Source organism: Mus caroli, chromosome 10 (genome assembly GCF_900094665.2).
Source record: "Mus caroli chromosome 10, CAROLI_EIJ_v1.1, whole genome shotgun sequence".
Classification (NCBI taxonomy): Eukaryota; Metazoa; Chordata; class Mammalia; order Rodentia; family Muridae; genus Mus; species Mus caroli.
Window position 1 is genome coordinate 117790897 of NC_034579.1, and position 22674 is coordinate 117813570.

The following is a 22674-nucleotide window of genomic DNA, read 5'->3' on the forward strand; positions in this document are numbered from 1 at the left end:
TCTCTCTCTCTCTCTCTCTCTCTCTCTCTCTCTCTCTCTCTCTCTCTCTCTCTGTGTATATGTGTGCTTATTGTTTTTATTGTTTGGAGAAAGAGAAAACAAAGAACATAGGCAGTTGGGAAGAATTCAGGAGAAACTGGAGGAGAAAGAAAATGATTAAAATATATTGTATGAAAAAAATTACAATAAACAAAATACCTTTAACAAGGAGGTAGTACCCAAAACATGTATTTAGCCAACTGAGCCTGAAGGTAAAGGCCATGTTTAATGGCTACCCCTGATGTCGACCCACAGGACACACCTTGTGAGTCTTGGGACAGTGATGCTGTGTGGTAGAAGAGTGCTTTGTGACTACTAGAGATAAGCTGGCTGTGCTCACCTTCTCCCCTTTAAAGGAATTCTAGAAAGAGAGATAGAGAAGCCGCAGGAGTAGTAGGGATATGACACTTCCTGCTAACTCATTGCAGCAAGCTTTTATGTGTGCTTTTTGTTTCTTTTTAAAGTCATATTTAAGTTAAAGCTGGGGCAAGAAAGAGCAATGACTTATCTAGAATGTTGAAGTTCATCTTTGAGGTCACCAAGGACCTGTGTACATCATCAGTCCTTTGGGGAAAGCCTCTTGGCGCTCTGTGACTCTTCGCTATGTTCAGGTGAATGAGATGGGAATTCGAAAATGTGGGAAAGGTAGAATTGTAAAGTGGGGACAGACAGACGGTCCTCCCTGTATCGTACCACAAAAGGAGCAGCTCTGTGTGGAGAACGACAGAGAAATCTCATTTAGCCACGAGCACAGTGTCATTGTCTGTTTCTTAATCACATACCCGACAGGCTTGTGAGGATAATGTTGAAGTATCCAATTTAAATCGGCAGCTCCTCTCGTGTTTCAGATGTCTGTGCAAAGAATGTGTTTTGTTTGGATTTCTTTGTTTTCCTTATAGAAAGCCGGGGCGGGCGGGGGCGGGGGGATGTTAAAAGACAGGCACAGACAGGCTGCTCTGTAAGAGTAATGCACAATTAAAAACTGTTTGGCACACACAGTGTGGAGCCACTGGCCTCTGTGTGGGTAGCTGGATGCAATAAACAGATCTTAACTCGCTGCCTAACTGCCACTTCAAGTTCTTAGAGGTTTAGCCCCATACCTGGAAAGCCTTGGAGGGACATTTCTCCATTAAGATTAAAATGTATACAACTCATGCTAGCTGGGTAAATGAAAGTATGTACCTTGTGACGTAGATTCTGTGAGAGAGCTCTAACAGGCTAATCAAAGGTTTGTTTTCTACCCAAAGAGCCAACACCACTCCCAGATGAAGAACATCTCTACCCATCCATCTAACAAGTCCTTCTTACAGAACATCATGGGAAGCAACATTTCAAGGAGGCTTCCCTTACTTTTGAAACATTTCTTAAAGGATGGTGCAGGCTTTTCCTGGTGCCAAGGTCTCTGCATGCTTGAACAGTGATATCAACACAAACATAAGGACTCTAAAGATAATGAGGCTAAGACAGAAAGGTAAACAATTCCCATGAAATGAAACATTGCCGAGTCTGCTAATTGTGGTCCGTTAATAATTAATTAATTAATACTTGTAATAATGATAACAAGAAAGAGAATGACTTAAAAGCATGGCACTTAAAAAATTATATGACGTCACACTGTGCTGATGAGATATTTAGTTTCATTAAAATGTATTTACCCCAAAGCTGCCAGTCCTAAATTTTGGACATTACTATATCCAACCTTTTTAGACAATAGAACACGCTTATGGAATATATATAACAATCACAATAATAGTTAAGTTTACTTGGCTTCAAAGGTTTGTCAAATTTGTTCCAAACTTTGCACTTTAAATAAACTAGAATCATTTTTGTAATTGTCAAAATGAAGAAACTTTGCAAGGTTCTCACTTTATAGATGAAAATACTGTGTTTGAACAGATTTTAATCTGGAAGCATCCACACCAAGAGTTGAAACCATACAACAGAAGCCACAGTCTGAGCTCCAGCTCTTACCAGTGGCAATGACAGAAGATGCCAGGGAAGTGTATATCCAGTAGGAGCTACATAACACAGTACAAACTTCCCCAACAATCATAATATGCTTACAGGACAAAGCTAAAGATTAAAGTTTAGATTCATCCATGTCAAAATGTCCCAATTTAACAAATGCCATGAGTTGGGGGAAGCAGACAGACGGACATACCATTGCACATCAAGGGAACTCACAAGATAGCTCTACTGGTGTACTGTTCTGAGTTCTCGGTGCCTGGATACCCTTGTGTAAGTCTCCACAGGAGAGCACCACTTGCCAAGCTTGACTCCTAGAGGTACCAAGGAAGAGAGGGTAACCATGGAAATATTCCAGTATGTGTTAACAGTAAGTGTCTAACTCCATGTCTGAGTGAGTTCTACCATGCAGCTTTCTCTTGCTGTAGATGGAATCACTATTGGCTTTCTATAAAGCTCTGCAGTTGATGTTAAGTCTTTATTAGGCATGGAAGGATCAGGTAACTCAACAAGCACACACCATTAGTAGTGACCCTGTATTCTAACTATAATGCATACACTTATGTTTTCTGTCCAACTCAAGTTTACAAAAATTATGGTTTATGCAAAAAGTCACAAATTCATTTCAATCTAGTGTTTTTTAAATTTTTAAATAATGATGTTTAAAATAATGATACGAAAAGTAATCTTTCCCTGTGTGATAATGTATATTAGAGCATGCATGTATGTTTGAAAAAACTTGAAATTCCTCTAAAAATACATTTAACTCCACTGATATTAATCTAAAAACTAAAAACAACACTCCAGTAAGACAAGGAAAGTATGAAATGATCCTGAAATACCATAGAAACATAACTAAAATCTGATCATTTATATTCCTTGATTCTATATATTTTGTAACAAAATTTTGACTTCTATTTCTAATTCCCTTAACTAAGAAAGGGTAAAAGAAAAGACAGTAGTACCTACCACCAAATCATGATTATTAGTTAATTAAATTAACATTTTGAAAATATCTAGTATACTAATTAGCAATGAAATAATAATAAAATGATTCTTAACACTAGTAACAGTGGTTGCTAAAGCAGAAAAAGTACTATTTCATATAAATGAATAAATATAAGATGCCTAGTGATTATTTATTTGAAAAATAAGACTTCCGAATGTAAAACGTGATGTTATACTGGTTTCTAAACCAATACAATCAACTTTAAAGGTGCAGTTGAAAAGAATGAGATATCTAGAACAGGACAGCCTGGTGTAAGGTTTCTGAAATCATCTCCTGAGAGCAAAGACAGAAGAGCAGACAGAAGTAGCATGGACTCCTGAAGTTCTCCTGGTCTGGCCAGAGGCTCTGCTTGAGCTTATGGACTAACACAGGGGATTCAGACAGGCAATCTGTTGGCGATGTAAGTTCCACGATAATAACAACCAGATTATTCATGCACAACTATCCTAAAGTAGTAAAAAAAATTTTTAAAAAAGTTGTGCAAAATGCTCTTTGTGGCAATAATTAAACTCAGTTGAAATTAAAAATGAATATTACTATGTAATTTACCTAGTTACTCATATTATCATGTTAGGTTGAGTAAAATCTGCATATTTGATTAAACATATTTAAGGCTATAATCTTATTACATTTAGCTTTCTGTTTTCAGTGACAGCTATGGACAGGTGCACTTTAAACTAATGTCATTTATAGATATGATGGATTATTCCCATTGTCTGTTACAATTCCCCAATATGTCTACATATTTATGCTTCTTGCTCTAAGAGCTTAAAAGGTATTTTCTTCCACATTGCCATTCTCATGTGGGATAATATACAATTAATATTTCGGGAAAATAATAATATTGAGAGTGAATTAAGGAAGTTTTCTTTTTTCTTTCTCCTATAACCTCAACTTTCAATGTATTTTAAAAATTAAAAATAAGGAATTCCTGATTTTTATCCATAACTTCAGATTCTCTGTCATTTAATTTACACTATTTTGTCATAAGAAAGCAGGCCAATAATTTTTTCCATTTATATTAACATGTTTCCTTGATTTTAGTTTTTTAAAGAAACATAAATAGATCTGAATTTCATGTGTTTGTGAGCTGATGAGACTTGTTTAACATTTATAATATCATGTCTAACAAATACATCTTTTAAAAGTAGTTTAAAAACATAAACCCGCCGGGCGTGGTGGCGCACGCCTTTAATCCCAGCACTCTGGAGGCAGAGGCAGGTGGATTTCCGAGTTCGAGGCCAGCCTGGTCTACAAAGTGAGTTCCAGGACAGCCAGGGCTCAGAGAAACCCTGTCTTGAAAAACCAAAAAAATAAAAAAAATAAATAAAAACATAAACCCTTTTTTGTTTGGCATGGTCTTACAAGTAACTTCACCTTGAAGAATGTTAGTGTGTCCGACCTTCTGAAACCCCATGTCTAGAATGCAGAGAGTTTAATAAGACTTTCATGTGTTTAAAATCAATTTATTTTTAAAATTCCATTAGTATAAAACCAGTACCTAAAGTATAAGCTCTTCTTTTAGAAAGCCCATAAAGTAAGAGAATTCACTTGATCTACAGCTACTCAAATATCAACACAAATAAAAAGGGAAAGAAAAACATTAAGAGAAAAAAAGTCAAGCATGAATGTTAGTGTCTGTGGAAAGCTATGTGTAATCTATCACACAAGTAGTTGTGAGTGGGATAGAACTTATGTAGCCTGAGTTTGTCTCCAACTAGTGGTAATCCTCCTGCCTTAGCCTCCCAAGCACTGGGATTACAGACATGTACCAGCAGGCTCAGCAATATTTTTTATTCCGTAATTTTGTAGAGCATGATCAGGCGGTCTGAACAGCCATATATTTTAGAAAGCTGATATTTCCATCCTGCTATTTTAATAGTCTTTGGCATTTTGCAATGTACTTATATCTAGCCTTTCTCATGGCTGGATTTAGGAATTTCAGTTATAGACAAAATGTATTAGCTAGGACACTGGATCTTTTCTAACTAATAAGGAGAGCACGTTTTAACAGAGTCCCACATGACGTGTACTTGGTAAAGGTGCTCATTTAAAGAGCAGTGCAGTTGGGCACGCACCATTACATACCTAGTAACATATGAAGGGTGGTGCAATTCGGTGAAGACAGCATTCACGTTCACACAAGGTGTACTGTTATCTGGAAAATGATAAAGAAAAAAACAGAAGGAGATTTAGCTTTTATGTGCATTAATGTACATAACAAACAAAATCAGCCCAAAATAAAGGACTGTATCAGAAACCTGAGTGAATGTAGATGTTTAATGTGATCGAGATTTACATGCAGAATCTCAGCAGAAATGAAAGATAACCTATTCTCTTAGGAGACAGTTTCTCCCCTCAGGTCAGGAGCGTGTAGTCTAATCATGGTTACACTTATAAATTCTCAGTGGTCATTAGGGCTTATCAAAAGTTTCCTTGAAGAGAATATTAATATCTGGATAGTTAGTGTTAATAATAGAGACAAAACAATGGCAAAGCTAGCTACCACCTTCTTTGAAATCTCCTCTCTCTTTCCACGTGAGCCCCTCGAAACATGTTTGTTTTGGAAGCAACTGGTGAACAGTACGGAAGGAGAATTTAAAGCGAGTGACTACTGACAAGGGCAAAAACATAAGTCAAGTCAGCTGATTTGCAGCTGACTAACCCGAGGGGGGAGAATGCAAGGGCGCTCGCTGTTCAAGGTCGAAGAATAACATTCCTTCTGCAGCTAAATGGCCAGTGTGAGACAGCAGATCCTATCTCAGCACACAGAAACAAACCTGCTGTGGTAAGGTTATGCAGTCACAAGAGGTGACCTTTGAAAGTCAGGAGGCAGAAGAGAAAACTATAGAGCCATTTCTGTGGCTGTAAATGAAACCAGGTCAGGGTCAAGGCCAAGGAATTCTATTGTATTGTTTGGTAAGTATCTTAGCACAATACTTTTTAAAAATATATATATAAGACAACTAAAATATTAATATACAAGGAGGTAAAGTAGACCACCCACTATCTTAGAATAAAAATAAAAAGAGAAAACATTATTCCAAATTGTTTCTTTTTAAATTAATCTCAAAGCTTTAGCAGAAAGAAATGTTTAATGAATGAATCTTATTCACATACCTTTAAACTAGGGATGTAAATGCCCTACCTTCCCATTTGTGTCTGAGATGAAAAAAGTCTACGGGCACTGAAAGCAAATAGAATCTGTTTGCTGTTTTACTAAAATAATAATAACAACAACAATAGTAATAGCCATTAAGAACCAGAATGCCAAAACACATTACAAACACCCTCCTTGTCAGCTTGTCTAGTCAAGATGTCACCATGCAGACTTGTGATATTACTAAGCAAGGGCTGTAGACAGCACTGAGCGGTTGGGGTGGGGGGATCTGTGGGGAAAAGCCATCCGGAGATGTACGGAGAGGCAGACTCCCTATCCGCCTTCTGTTCTCTGAACCCCACTGAACACACTAATCTTTATATACATTGTTTTTACAGGAGCGTGATGCGAAGCTCTGAAGGACAAACCTCAAAGAACTCCATCTAGGGAGCGTGGGACTGAGCCTGAACCAAAGCCTCTCCATTCTGAAGTCCCCTGCTGGATTCAGGAGGAGAGTACACCCTCTGCAGGCTGCTCCCTGCTCCCTGCTGAGTACAGAAGGGAGGGGAAGACACAGGGCTTCTGAATCTCACCATGGATCTTGGCTGAGGGGCTTGCAGGGTTGTTCTTGCGTTTCTATTCAGTTGTTGTTCTTGGGAAAATAAAATTTTGAAGAAGAAGAAAAAAAATCATGATTGTGTTTCAAAACCAAGGTGGCTGCAAAAATAAGAGAAATTGAACTCTCATAGGGGGAAACTCAGTTCTAAGAAGTTTTCAACTTTTCCAGGTAATTCTGAGATCTAGAATTGAAGCAATTGGATTAGAACTACAGAGAGATGGATTTTTGTTCAATATAACCTGAAGGAAGGAACTACTGAGAAGTGAAATTGGCCGCTCTGATCCTTCCAAGCATTCTGCCAAGGCTAACACGTCCATTTCAGAGACAGAGGAGCAAAGGTATGCGGAGCATAAGTCCTTGGTGTTGTTGAGCTTTAAGGACCAGAGTTCCTGATCCACTCTTAAGATGTCTCATCCTGACCACAAAGTCAAACAGTTAAAGGATACTACCCCTAAACAAACACCAAATGTATTCAAAACAAATGCATGAATGGACTTCACTCCTGCTAAACCTTATTGAGCTTTCTGTAGGAATTCTGTCAAGACTGCCATGAATTCTCTTTAAAAGCAAACCTTCCTTTTTATGGATAGCTGAACAAGTGATTCTATACAGCAAACTAATTTGTTTTACAGTTACCAAAGTGCTGAGTGGACATTTTTTTGATATGTAACAAGAGCAATTAATTCACTGAGAGCAAAGAGACTTACAAATAAGTAAAAAGGAGCGGGATATGTAGATTCTAAATGTTAAGTTAATATGGCATAACTCTTTCAGAAATAAAACATTGAAAAATATTTAAATATTATATACAAAAATTAAAAATATTTTAAGCACACACATAGGTCCATGGTAGAATCTATTCGTCAAATATTAATCAAGCCCACAAAGCTAGATGCATAAATCCAGTTAATTTCATCCAAGTGACCTACTGAACTGATTAGTAAGTAACAGAAGCCCAGTGCCCCAAGAACTGTCACTCCGATGTCCTGAAAAGGAAAGTGTGTGTTAAACCAGGGGACAGCAGTATTTGCAACACAGAAAGGAAAATGCACTCAGCTACACATCTAAAGCCAGGATGGCCTCAGGTCCTGTGATGCATCTCTGGATATTGCTCTCATGACCCAAATAAACTCCTTCCTCCAATGATACCATTTCTCAGCCTATTATTCATCCATCTGTGCATTTCCCCTTTGGGTCACTCTCTCTACTTTGTCACACAACTTTGGGTGCCTTTCACAGCCTTGTACACCCCGTAGACTTTCACTTATAAACAAACAATTAGACCAACCCTTTTCAACCAGGACTCTATAACGTAGCCAAAATATTTTCCCTTCCAAAGACTGAGTTAGATTTCTTTTCTCTATCCATTCAGGTCTGGTGTAGCACATGCAAAGGCTCCATGGAATTTTTCTGTGGCCATTGTATTTTTATCTCTTCTCCTTCCTGAGAAGAGATCCATCTTCACTGAGATTCATTTTAAAGCCACTTCACCCTAAACACTAAGACTCATCTATCTTCTTTTAGATCATGTCTTCAAAATCCATTTTTCACCATCCCAAAATACTCTCATAATTAATGATGGCAATCAATACTCATAGACTACAATCAGTAACTTCATTCAAAAAAAAAATCATGACCTCTGCCTGTCGCTATTCTCTTCTTTCTAAAATAATTCACTCCCAGCTTGAACTTCATGGCCACTTTGACTACCTCTGTTACTGAAGTCTTCAACATTGATACTGTATGTCTAACCTATAGATTCCTGCTTTTGATACAGTCTTTAATGTCTCTTCTATCAATCTCATCCTAGAATCTCCTTGATATTGGCTAGATCCTTGACACTTCTTCCAAATTAATAGTCAACTCCTAGTCTCTTGCCTTCTCTTCTCCACACATTCAGGAATTTAACAGAAAGCTCAGCATAATTCCAATTTTGGTACCAACCAAATGTGCTCTGCCTAAATAGGAATAGTGGGTAGGTAAGAACATCCAGCAGTCCCAGGCTTACAATGCCCAAGGTCTAAGCACAGGACTGGTAGATTCACAGGTTCAAAGTTCTAATCTATGAATTAGGAACCCCTTTGGTCTGGATTTTAAAAGCCATAGACTAATGGTTCATGACACTTATATTGGGAGCTCCCAGACTGGGCTTGAACCATGGGCAGTCCTAGCATGTAGAAGGCATTGCAATTCCAGGTTTCTAGCAGAAGTGAGGAGCTGCAGCAGGTCCCAGCAACCAAGAGCAGGAAGTGGCTGCTTGTTTCACAACTCTTAAATAGACCTTGCATGCTGACAGACTCTTGGACCACTCAGCTCCATGGTATAAATGTTAAGCTTCCAGTGGGCACTGTTTCAGCCCTTGGACATAAGATGTCTGAGAGCCTTGTTCTTTAAAGTCCTGGCAGCTTCCTGGAACTCTTTCCATCACCAGAATCTGTAGTTTTCTCATAGCTGGGCATAATCCTCTGGCTTTCTATTGTCTGTGTTGGATGTCATTTTTGCCCTGGTCACTCCCTCAAGGTCTTCAGATGCCTTCCCTTCACTAGTACCACCAAAGCTGATTCTACCTCCACCATGGCTACCATTCTAAAGCCACCTCCATCATTTTATCTTTGTCACCGACTCACCCCACTCTACTAATCACAAATACCAAAGCAGGAAACAAAGGATCATGGACACAGCATCGCTTTGCTTCTACTAAATGCCCTAATTTCACCCCACACCTCTTTTCATGTTATCTCACGGCTTTGAGTCTTCTCCATCTTAGTGTGCGAGGTCCTATTTAAAAAAATAATGTCCATTATTTTCAAGTAAGTGGGCTCCTATCTAGTCCTTAAAACAAAGTTTGAAGTTTCCCTCCTATGAGCATGGCACTCCAGAATGGCTTTTGGAAGGAGAATTGGGAGACTTACTCAGAGGACAAGAACTTTGCAGGGAAGGCAATGAGAGGGAAGCCTCACACGAAAGGTGTACATACTCCAGCTGTGGATGTGATCAAACATAGCGGCCTGAACTGGCTCTAAATGTTATGGGTTTTACATAATTTCTTATTCTTTGTAGCTCAACTACAAAGTTCTCAAATGTGAACTCAAATGGTACTGTTGACTCCCAGAGTTAGAGGTTGACCATGCCTGACAGAGTCCATAGAGGACGATGGCTTTAATTCTTGCTTTCCTTTCCTTTAACACATATTTACACTTTATGAAAGCATATGAGCTGTTCCATGATGGCCCAGAAACTCAGTCTCAGGATTTTGAAGTTCACTATTGACTACAAGTATATCTACCTATTGGGAAATTGCCGGGTTTTGTTGCCTATGAAGATACTTTAGACGAAAAAGAAGTCAAGAAGTCAAATTACGCCTCGCGTGTATCTAGGTGAAAGGAAGGAAGCATCACACAAACAGGTCGCTGAATCTTCTACAGTCCCAATATTTCTTAAAAACTAGGTATTTATATTATAGTACAAGCCTGAAAAGGCCAGTTTCTCGGTGTTAACAACTGATAAAAATTCACATTTTGATGTGTTTTCTTTGATGTGTGTGTGTGTGTGTGTGTGTGTGTGTTTGTGTGTGTGTGTAGTTTTTGTTTGTCTTAAAAGAAATATTTTCCTATCTTAGTAAAATTTTATGTCAAATATCAATATCTTAAGGTCAGTATTCCTACTTAGGTAATGCTCTACCCATATTTTCAGCATAATATCCCTTCATGAGTTGAATCGGGAGGCATGTTGCTCTTTAAAAAGTAGTAGAGGCGTCATCACTGTGGATATTTATGCTTCTTTGAGAGCTGATGTAGGTCATCTTGATAACTGCACTGTCTCCATCTCACGCTGGAAGTAGCTATGACATTTATTCAGTTTTCAAAGACTGTTTAGATGTCGCACTTTTCTCTAACAATTCTAAATTTCACCACAAACCCATCTGCACAGTGAAAAGGCTGTGGAGAGGCCGATGCGTCAAATTTCTGGGCTTGATTACACTTGTGTGGTACCACTTCTCTAAAGCTATTTTAAGCATCCTCTTCGGTTACAGTAAGTTACATTGTAAATCTAATTACTCTTAGCCACAGTGAAGAAAGCACCTGAGGATGTTTCTCTGTAATCTACTTAAGGAACAATACTACTGTTTTCTTTAAACCGCTCTCTAACATTGTTATTACATGATTATCTATATCTCTAATTCCATATTTTTCAATACACACACATGCACACATACATGTACACATACATATACACACATACATATGTATAAACACATAAAAACACAAACATATATACACACATACACACACTTACACATGCACGCATACCACACACACACACACACACACACACACATGAGTCACATGGATATGTTATAGCCATAATACCTCTCACAGTGTCCAGAATTGCAATGATGCAAAAGGAACAAAGGACATAAACAGAAATAAGTTGACACATAGTTAAATAATTTGAACCTCATGCAGAAAACTAGCATGCACTCAGAGAGACTCGGAGTCATGGTACAGTGAAGCGCAGGTTTCCTATTCAATTAGAATAGATTTAATGCCAGGTTTGATATTTAAAGTTCTTTGACCAAAAAAAAAAAGTTGATTGAACTTTCTAGCCCTCTGTTTCCTCATCTGTATGATGTGAATAATTACATTGCCATAAGTAAAGGTACTGCACACAAGAGCATGCAGCATGGCCTGTGGCAGGGAGCAGGATCTGCAGAAGAGATAACATCACTCATTTATATGTATGTCACATTCTAGTGAATTATATTAATCTATGCTATCCATTGAAAACTTGACAATGCAAACCTATTTTGAACACATATGGGCACTGATAACTCATCAATAATTCACAGTAGCTAAATAAATCTCTCAACTTTTTCTCAACTTCTTCGTGCCTATTTTTCCAATTATTACCAGCTCTCACCACAAATTCCTTTCGATTAAATTCTGGCATGCTTTACTGTGTCCACTGTGTCCATGTCATTCAAAGCATGCTGGGAGCTGTCTCATTCGATCCATATAACAACAGTCCTAATTCACTGATGTGCCAGTTCTCTGAAGCACACTCCACGTTTTTCCTCAGCTCCCTTTCAGATACTCCCGGACTCAGCAACTTTGCACTTGTTCAAGGAGTCACCCTTGAGCTGTGCTTTCTCTCCTGGGCTACCCCTGCCTTGAGGGTTTTGCCCTCTGAACAAAGAATCAGACTTGGTTTTAATCCATTATTTTTTTTTCAAATCCTCACCCAATAGATATTTGCTGTAGCTTGACTATATACCAGGTACTGTTTCAGGGGGACAGAGTCACAAACATGAATGCAGTAAGGCCGGGTGTGGTGGCACACGTCTTTGGAAGCATGCTAGAACTTATACAAAGACTGTGAACGACTATCTCGTCAGCCTGGGATCAATGAAGACAGGGAAAGGTACTGAGAAAAGGAAGGGACAAAACCATTCTTAAAGGAGGTCATTCAAATCAAAACAATTTTTATATTCCATTTTATACCATTGCTGGTGGGAGTAAAACTTGAACAATCAGTATGGAAATCAGTATGACATTTCTTCAGAAAGATGGACATCCATATACCTCAAAATCCAGCTATACTAGTCTTGGGCATATATACCCAAGGATGCTTCACCCTACCGCAAAGACGCCTGTTGAACCATGTGTATTGCTGCTCTGTTCATAGCAGCCAGAAACTGGAAACAACCTAAATGTTAATTAGCAGAAGCATGAATTAATAGAATGTAATACATTTATACAATGGAGTATTGGTTGGATGTTAAAAAGAAATGATATCATAAAATTTGCAGGAGAATGGACAAAATTAGAAAAAAAATCATCCTGAGTGAAGTAGACAAGGTACAGAAATATAAATATGGCATGTGGTCATATATATATATATATATGTATATATATATATATATATATATATACATATGTATATATATATATGCCATTAAATCAATGATAACCAAGCTATAATCTATAGACTCGGAGGATAGGCATAGAGGAAAGGACTAGGGGGAACACATAGATCTCCCTGGAAAGGAAAAATAGATTTTATGGGTAGACTGGGGTTAGATGGCGACAGGAATGGGAGGATCAAGTGGAAAGGGTAGGGGAGATAGGGTTGAGAGAGGGAACAAGGAGAAAGTTAAGTGGAGCTGAGAGGTATTTGAGGGGCAGTGGGAAAACCTAGTGCAGTAGAAACTTCCTAAAATATATGAAGGCGATCTCAATGAAGTCTCCAAATAAGGAGGGAGACAGAGTTCCACCTAGCCATTTCTTGTCACCAAATGAACTTTCCAGTACCAGAACAGCCACATCCAATTGATTTGTTGGACAAAGGGGTCCCATGGAAACCCCCCAACCATCAGGCTGTTGCCAAGACAACGGATTGCTCTCAGCAAAAGCACATTAGGGCCCCATTGCTGAAGACAATGCCCATACAATTCATTAAGCACGAGAGCTAGAGCTGGTGCCCACATTGAGCCTCCGCCCACACGTTCTAGGGCCTTTGACATGGGAACACACTCTGTGTGCTACCAAAAGAGAAATGTAAACATTGACCCAGAGACAAGCCCTTTGGTCAACTCTCTGTCCTTACTACAAGCTATGCAGTGCAACAGTGGCACCGAGTCTATGGTAGCAACCACCCAAGGTCCTCACGTGCCTTAAGCTGTACCCCAGGGGATGGAGCTCACACCTGACACTCTGGGTGACCAAGAACCAGAGACTACATAGCTCAGAGACCTGGATAAAACCAAATACTACTGATCTAAAAGGTAAAGGAAACCATAAAATGACCCCTAATTATATTCTGCTACACTTATAGACCAGTGTCTTATTCAGCCATCATCAAAGAGGCTTCTTCCTGCAGCACATAGGAACAAAATCAGAGACCCACAGGCAAACATTATACAAAGAGAGAGACACCTAGGAACTCACGGCTCTAAAGGAGCTGTCTCCACCAAATTCTTCCTCTCAGGGTTCAGGGAACCCTGAAGAAGAGGAAGAAGAAAGATTGAGAGGCAGAGGGGAGGGAGGACAGCAGCGGGGAAAGCTTCCCTCTAAATCAACTGAGCAAAGCTCACTTGAACTCAGGGAGACCTAAGCAGCAAGCACAGGTCCTGCATGGGTTTCCACCAGGTCCTCCGCATTTGTAGGACAGCTTCCAGTGCAGTCCTTATGGAACACCTAGATGTCTGAACAAGTAGGTCTCATCCTCATTCCTTCCGTTAGCTCTCCTCGCCTTCTGATGGCTTTCCTTGTACAACTTTGACAAGATGGTTTTTGTCCCATGTTATATTTTAATTTGTTAAAAATCACTATTGAGACAAAAAAGAAGAAAATAGATATGAAAAATAAAATAATAAAATTGTAATATCTTTTTTAATAAAATGAAAGAGGAGGAGCCAATGAAGCCAAAAGACCAAGAGTTCATACTTGGCATAAGGATTAATAACAAACACCAAAGTATGTGATATAAATATAAACAGAAAATGAGGTGGATGGAGGGGGGAACTGGGTGGGAAAGGGGGCAGGGAGGGAAAAGGGGCTCGGGACCAGGTGTGAAGAAAGAGGGGGTGGGAGAGAGAAAGTAATAGGTGGGGGGGCATCTCTGGGACTAGCCAAGACAGGCTAGTGAGACAGGGAAGGTGCCCAGCAGTCTATGGGGTTAACCCTAGATAAGACTCCTAGCAGCTGGAGATATGGAGACTGAAGTGGACACCTCCTGTAGCCAGGGAGGACTTCCAGAGGATGAGGGGGGACATGAACCCACCCAGAAAACCTTCAATCCAAAGTTTGCCCTGGTTTTACTAGATGTGCAGGGATAAAGAAGGAGCAGAGATGGAAAGAATGGCCTATCAATGACTGGCCTGACTTGAGACACATCCCATGGGGGAGAGCCAGCATTTGACACTGTTAATGATATTCTGCTATGCTTGCACAAAGGAACCTACTATAACTGTCTCCTGAGAGACTTCATCCAGCATTGATTGGAAACAGATGCAGAGACCCACAGTCTAACATCAGGCAGAGCTCAAAGAATCTTGGGGGAAAGTGGGGGATAAGATTGAGCTAGACGGAAGGGTCAAGAACACCATAAGAAGAGCTGCAGAGTCAACTAACCTGGGCCCATGTAGGCTCACAGAGACTGAACCACCAGCCAAAGAGCTTGCAGGGGCTGGGCCTAGACTCCTGTGCATCTGCAGCAGATGTGCAGTTTGGTCTTAATGTGGATACCCTAACAACTGGAGTAGGGGCTGTCTAGGACTGTGTTTCCTGCCTTTGGATCCCGTCTCCTAGCTGGGCTGTCTTGACTGGCTTCAGTGTATATGATGTAAATGTATATGTATAATGTATATGTATATGTATATGTATATGTATATGTATATGTATATGTATATGTATATGTATATGTATATGTATATGTATATGTATATGTATATGTATAAACAAGTATAATGTATAATATATAATAAATATGTGACTCTAATATAACTATAATATATAATATACATATTATATAAAGTATTTTATATAGTAAAATTATATTTAATTAATTACACAATATGTTTACATTATAAATATATTTTATATAGACATATAGATACATATTTTCTTTTAAGCAAATATATATGTATATATATCATTTTAAGCAATATTATTATATTATATAAACAACATTAGGTTATATTATATAAACAACATTAGGTAATATCTGCAGTTTGGGGCTGTGCATCATTATTCCTGGGTCCACGGAAGCAGTCAGATCTCACAGTAGGGGAGTCAGGCTGCCATTACACATTCTCCCACCAAAGGAAAACTTCCATATTAATGATGTCCAGATAAGGTCCACAAACACTGTCTATAGCAAGTCTTGCCCACACTGGACACTCGAAGGCATAAACAACCATGTTTCATTAAGGTCTGAGCTGCAGAAGAGCATGTGAATCTCCACTAGTACTGAGATAGTCTCCCCAAATCAAAAAAGGAAAAAAAAAAAACCTACACAAAATGATTGTCTCAAATATAAAAGTAGGAGCATTGCAAAGGCAGTATTTTCTAATCAAAAAAGCACAACAGACTAATTTGTTTTTATGCTGGTGAAATGTAAAAATGCACCTCAAAATTACTGTATGATTATAGGTTTAGAATAACTGAAACTATTCACCTATGGATGCAGGTTTACTATGTCCCACAAGGCGGGAGCCGTGTATTGTTGGGCACACTATCTCTGTTGGAGAAAATGCTTCTCAGGGAAGTATTTGAATGCCTAGGTAAAAGAGTGCTAATTATGAATAATAATTACCTAGAAAGCTTGGCAGCTGCTAAACACACACCTGCTCTGCCAACACAATAGACAAATTGAAAGGATTCCTGAATTTAAAATTTATTAGAAAGGAACATAGGAATAATAAGGAGAGATGCTTCCTTCAGCAGTGTGAGAGGCTTCTGGGGCAGAAATGGAAGATGGCTGCCTCCACAGTTACATTCCATGTGCTTCCCCACCAAATTCACTCCAGTGCGTACATGTGCTAATAGCTACCGTGCCTCAAATGTCTAGGGAAATTAAAGCTGAAAATGAGGTGGTTTCAAATAGTATGTATGAGCTACTAGCTTGTTGAGGAAATGTTGGCTTAAGACCAAAATATATTTATGTTATATTTTTGTGTAATATCTTGGAAAAGAAACTTAGAAAGAACTTCGGACTCTTTGTGGTTGCTTAGACGAAAGGTAGCTATTTTTGCTTGTTAATACGTGGCATCTCTTGGTTTTGATAGGGGCTGCCAGCCACTTTCATTATATCTGTCAATCAAATGGTAAAGGGGGAGGGGCGGTCATCAAAAGTAATCCTAAACAATCTCAAACCATCGGCATGATAAATGGATTTAGCCGTCAGCAGTGGCATGGGTCCTCTTGATATTTGGGAAGACAGAATCTAAGAGTATTTTTGAAAGAAAAAAAAACACTCACTTTTTTTCAGAACACCAGTCATTTAGTTTCTTGTAGCAAGCAAAAATTATCACACTGTTCAGAAAAGTAAAATTTGAACTTTTTCTCTCAGTGTGCAAAAAGTACAAGGTAAGTTTACCTTGTGAACAACAAGATAGGGACGTTTGCAAATGTTTAAGTGAAAACACATAAGTTGTAATCATGAAGTGTGTTCCTCCCCCAACTCAAACGTGGAAAAGAGAGAAAGAAATCAGAGATCCTTTCTAATCAGCTTACTAAAGGGATGCCTCTACCTTCCCCCAGTAACACCCCTGAGTTTCCTTCAACTGTTTAAATCAGGAACAAAGTAAGAAGCAAACAGCAACCATCACAGCAACTCCTAGGAAGTTTGTGAATGGCAGGCAGAGGATTAGTCTCTCTGACCTCACACCCGCCTCTCAGGATGCACCTCTTCAGGTGGCCATTTTGATCTTTGTCCTTTTGCAACAGTAAAATGGCTGTTCAAGTCTGGGGAGCTTATCTAGGGAACTCCCGAATGTGAGAGGGAGTCCTGAGAATGCTTGATTTTCAAAGAAGTTTGACAAAATTAGTAGAAAATCTGGAGAATCACAGTTGTGGTGTGTGAAGGTGTGGTCCTCTCATGGACCGAGATAGTAAACTGTGAGCCAAAACTGAGTCAAATTGTGTAATGTCTGTGTAATGTAGGCTGAGAACTGCAGAGCCCATTGAAGTAGGAAGTCTCCACACTTGGTGTCAGGGGGTTGGAAACAGCTGTTTTGTTTTGCTTTAGTCCCTTTGATTATATGTTCTCTGTCCCAAAGATAATGATTGTGCTCTGCATATCATTTTAAAATAAGAACTTTAGACAGGGGAAGATTATGTCAGGACTAAGACAACACACTGTACACTGTTTTGTGGCAAACGGAAACTTGATGGGTCACACTAAAAATTAATGTCTCCAGGAAAGAACAAAGACATCATGATGAATGATCTTGGTTGTCAACTTGACCAGATCCAGAATCAACTAAGAGATGAGCCTCTGGGTGCCCTTGAGGGGCTGTGAGATCATCCACCCAGAATGGAACTGACACTCCCCAGTGGTGGCCTAGAGATGCAGAAGGAGGGGAAGTGTCTGTTTCTTTGCCTGCTTGCTGTCTTGTATCTTGCTGGAGAGTACCTTCCTGCTAGTTTCAAGTTCATTTGCCCTACGCCTGTGCCTCCCTTCACTGATGCCAGAACCAACTTCAATCTTCCCCTGCATATTGAAGAACCAGGGCTGCTCCAAGAGTCCTGCCGTCCTTCAGCACCAGACTTGGACTGCTAAAGCACCCAACCTTAGTGTACAGCCTCTGCAGAGTGACAGCAGATCATACTGGACCACCCATACAGTATTCTACGAGCCAATCTAACACACTCCCTTTAATATAAAGTCACTCTGTGGGGTGCACCTTTCTAGAGAACCCTGGATAATTCAGAGAGTAATAAAGCCAAGAGAATTGTGGGAAATGAGCCCTCAACCCCTTAACCAGATGTTGAAATGACTGAGAATCTTTACGAAATAGGTCAACATTTTTAAAAGAATCATTCCAGTTAAAGCCAAGTAAGAAAAAAAAGGGGGGGGGGGAAGGGTTACAAAATTTGCCACATGCATCCTCATGAGTGGATACGTCACAATGAGAGAAACTGGCTAGAAGGACAGTTGAGTACATTAGTATTTGATACTAAAACTAAATTAATTAGTGTAACTCATATCGGGTCCAGCAACCTAGGTATAGAACATCCCAGATGATAACAGAAAGGAACAGAAACCCATAAAAACCATTGAAGATACCATGGTAGCCTCATAGTTTGATATTTAAGTAAGTAATAGGTGCTGTCTAGTACACCCAGTAATACTTTTTAATGTGTTAATTATTGATCAACACAAGTAATGTGTGTTCTATTGGTCTTTTACAGACCCCTTAAAATATTCAGCACATAGACATGAAGATTTTACCTAGGCTTGCCAGGTTAGAGACAGTTACATATGGAATTTTTTAAGAGTCTGACCTGCATTTCTGGGCCAACCATTGATGAGCTGGTTGTGTGATTATAAAAACCCAAAGTAACCACTAAAAGACAGTATCTTCTTCCTCAAATATAACACTTCACAGGTTACCTAAAAACTCGAATGTAGTATCTGCAGGAAGTTGAGCACATACGTGCCACAGAGACGTATCTGAGCGGTCATTTTAATTTTATACAGTAATTATGCACATATCTTCATCTCAAAGTTGTGATTACCCCATCCGATTAGATCATGCAGGTCAAGATTCTCTTCTTTGAAATTGCTTCAATATCTCTTAGTATAAGGAGATAAAGACTCTTAGGAGAATAAAACTCATTTAGAATATCCCAAACAACTCTATTAAAATGCTATTTAAATGAATCAAGTGATACAAGTATTTAAATGTGTGCATATACCAGCATGTGTAAATGTACCCTTAAGATGAGCGTCACTGAATTATATTAATTCTGATTAAGTCATATGTGAAGACCCAGGACAGGGACATCTTGCTGTTAAAGAGCTCCTGAGTACAGGGCACAGTTAGTCCTTCTTCTTAAAAGGGATATCACAATAGCGTCCTGGAAACTATCCTAGCATGAACGTAGGACTTTAGTGAGAAATCCAAAAGATTAAATCCAGGAAATACTTTCCCCTGATAGATGAGGCAAGTCAGAAACGTCCACTCTTCCTCCTATAGACGCACATTCATCTTTGTCCCATGGAGTCCATCTGAAGGACACGTACCATGAGATCATTACATACCTCCTACAGACCCTTCACACAATTTAATGTTATATGCTTGGTACTTGGATTTTTTTTCAAACACTAAAAGAAGTTTCCAACTGCTGAAAATTTCATAATTTTTTTCTGGGTTATTCAGTAAAAAAAAATGGCATGTGAGTAATTAATTATTAAAGGCCATTTTAACATTCTCTAGCTGCCGGCATTTCACTGCTCCTGATTAGTGGACACTTTGGTATGTAATGGGCTCTACCTAAGCTCACTTGTATTCAAAGCTGAGCAATGTGTTTCAGCTAGATTTCCAATGGAAAGGGAATTGAGGGAATAAGTCACAAAGGCAATGTTAATAAGGGGCAGAAATTCAAGCTTTGATCGTACATTTTGTACCTGTATAGAGCAGAGAACTTTCCAATTAGGGACAACAAGGAGAAAGCTGGTAAGTTCGAGCTCAGATTTATAGGGAGAGGTCAGCAGCCTGTAATGAGAATCTGGAGTGCATACATCCGGCTGTAACACCTTTAGCGTGAGCATAGTCCTAATGGCAAGAGCTAACGACTCCACAATAGTAATCAATAATGGGCAGAGGATATTCTAGCCTTAGGCCTCTGGGGAAGAACTATGGTGGCACTCTGCAGTTTTCTCTAATGCTAGTGGAAGGAGTTCTGAAGGGGCTGGTTTGGTCAGATGCACAGGATACAGAAATCACAGGAGGTGAGAAATACACCTTCACTGGACCCTGTGGGTGCCTTCCCTCAGTCCAGTCTCTACCTAGGCACATTTCTGAAGGAGGAGGAAAAGGAAGGCAGCAATACAGGAAGGAGGATACAAAAAATAAAGAAGAGAGATCATTTCTGCCACAACTCCTAAATACATCAAGCTGTCTTATCACCCTGGCCATTCTTGAAGGAGCTGAAGGGGTTTGCAACCCCACAGGAAGAACAACAATATCAACCAACCAGAGCTCCCAGAGTCTAAACCACCACCTAAGGAGTACACATGGAGGGATCCATGGCTCCAGCCACATATGTAGCAAAGGATTACCTACCTGGCATCAATGGGAGGAGAGGCCCTTGGTCTTGTGAAGGATCAATGCCCCAGTGTAGGGGAAGGCTAGGGCGGTGAGGCAGGACTGGGGGTGGGGGAGATTCTCATAGAAGCATGAAGAAGGAGGGAAGAATAGGGGGTTTCCAGAGGGCAACCAGGAAAAGGGATAACATAAGAAAACATCAACAAAAAAAAAAAGATTAAAAAAAAGAATCCTGTCATATTTTTCTGTTTCCTTCCGCTGACAAATTCCCACTTGTTGTACTGTCTTGGAAGACAGTCAGTTCCCTACACTGGTAGACCCACCCCCATGACCCCTCTCCCTAATACATGTACATTGTGTAAAGTCTCCCTAATCCCCTCCTATAGATATCTTTGAATTCTTTTGTCTTTATGAAGATGAGGAATACGCGTGTTGGGATCCCAGGGCATTCACTGCACAGCTATAGTCAAATCACAAATTGTTCTTGTCTGTGCAGTGTCACCAGTTGAAGGTGCTGTGTCTACCCTTTAAGGCCATCCACATGCAGCTCTGAGGCATTATAGAACAGCACAAACCTGGGGGTGGCAAGTATGGAATCACGTGACCCTAAGTGTGTGACTCTTGGCAAATTAAGGGACCAGGCTAAGTGTGGTTTCTGTGTTTATAAACTAGTGTTGATGTCATTATCTGCCATGGAAGGATCCTGAATGTGAAGTACAAATAAAAGTTTGCCACCTGGCAGGAGTGAGTGCTTCATCAAACTGAGCAGTTTAATTTGTTGTAATCAGATTGTGCCAATCTTATAGTAAGTGACACAAAAATACAGCGACACAGGCTGCTGGCACATCACTGAACACAAGGCACGTGGAGTTTCAGGGGTGGAAGTAGCCTGTGGAAGAGCAACATCATCACTCTTTATTCCACTGTGGGCAACATACAATATGATGTAGCTCTGGGATCCTGTGCTAACCAATGTGTGAAAACCCGTGAGCTTTACAGCTGCAACGTAAAAACAACCACCCAGTGAGTGCTCAGCTTCCTTCACATCCAAGGAACACAAGTGAGACCAGAGCCTTACAACGTTGATGTAGACAGACTGATTTTGTATAATAAAGTTGCAAATACATTTCAGACTGCATGGCTTTTATCAGAACTGGGAAAATGTATTTATAAATTCTGCCGTATCCACCCCAAGGTGGCATGCCACACTTACTAGCCTACTTTGATGCGGTGAACGCCTGTGAGTCAGGTGTACTGTCATTAGCAGCAACCAGCTCTCCCGGTAAGGTAACAGAAATAAGCCTGGTCTCTCCCAAATGCCAGTCTCAGTCTATCTCCCCTGGGCTCACAGCAGTTCTCTGTCCAAGACTTTTTCACTTAGCTACTCAGAGTCCTGTAGTGAGTGCTGACTCGTCATAGGAAATATGGACTCGCTGCTGAGGGTCCTTCCTGGTAACTTCCAGATAAAAGATAAAAGCCCTGTTCTCCCAGATTGAATATTCCTGGATCTTAGGCAGGAACAGGCTCATCCACAGAAGCTGTTTAGAAATCTCAGAAACACACATGCCCTTCACAACTGGGAAGATGCTAAGGGATTCTGGTGGAGAGACATAGCGATGGACTAGGTATCTAGGCTAAACTTTAGGGTGCAGAAGGAAGAGGATCAATGTGTGCGTGTGGTATTTAAGTAAAGGGCTTCCTTGCATGCTATGATCTAACTGGCCTCCAGCCTAACATAACCCTAGGCTTGCACTGAATACAGGATGGAGATGGTGTTAAGCATGACCCCCCAAAGACATCATCTAGATATTTGTAATGAATTCCAGATATTTACTCATCCACCAAGTAGGAACAAAGCACAGTGTTGCATACCTGGGCTTTGTTGATCTCAGTATAAGCTTTCTTCTCCTATCAAGTATCTCCCATCTATTTCACTTTTGAGAATCTGTCCCTTGAGACATACCCCTGTCAGGATCTCACTGGACCCTTTCCTTCAAACAAATGTAAAATAGAGAGTCTGTTTTCCTCCATAAGTCCAAAGTAGCATTAGAAGGCCTCGTATCTTAGCTGGAGCTACAATCATGAATCAAAGAAAATGAATAAATTTACTAATAATTCAGTACAGTAAGAACCAAAGCCCGACAAGCCTCTTCCGGTCAGAAAAGCAC

The 22674-nt window shown here is 39.8% G+C and overlaps 1 protein-coding gene across 4 annotated transcripts in view; it reads right to left on the reverse strand.

Moving 5' to 3' along the window:
• The window catches only part of Slc16a7 (solute carrier family 16 member 7), a 157810-nt gene that overhangs the window by 103284 nt on the left and 31852 nt on the right, over positions 1–22674 (reverse strand). For 3 of the 4 annotated variants that reach the window (XM_029482308.1, XM_021174687.2, XM_029482307.1), the window contains 2 exons: positions 5102–5171; positions 2224–2318 (listed from right to left, as the gene is read on the reverse strand). The gene's annotated coding sequence lies outside the window, so the exon portion shown is untranslated. Of the gene's footprint in view, positions 1–2200; positions 2319–5101; positions 5172–22674 lie in introns of all 4 variants that reach the window. The other variant, XM_021174686.2, reaches the window with a different exon arrangement.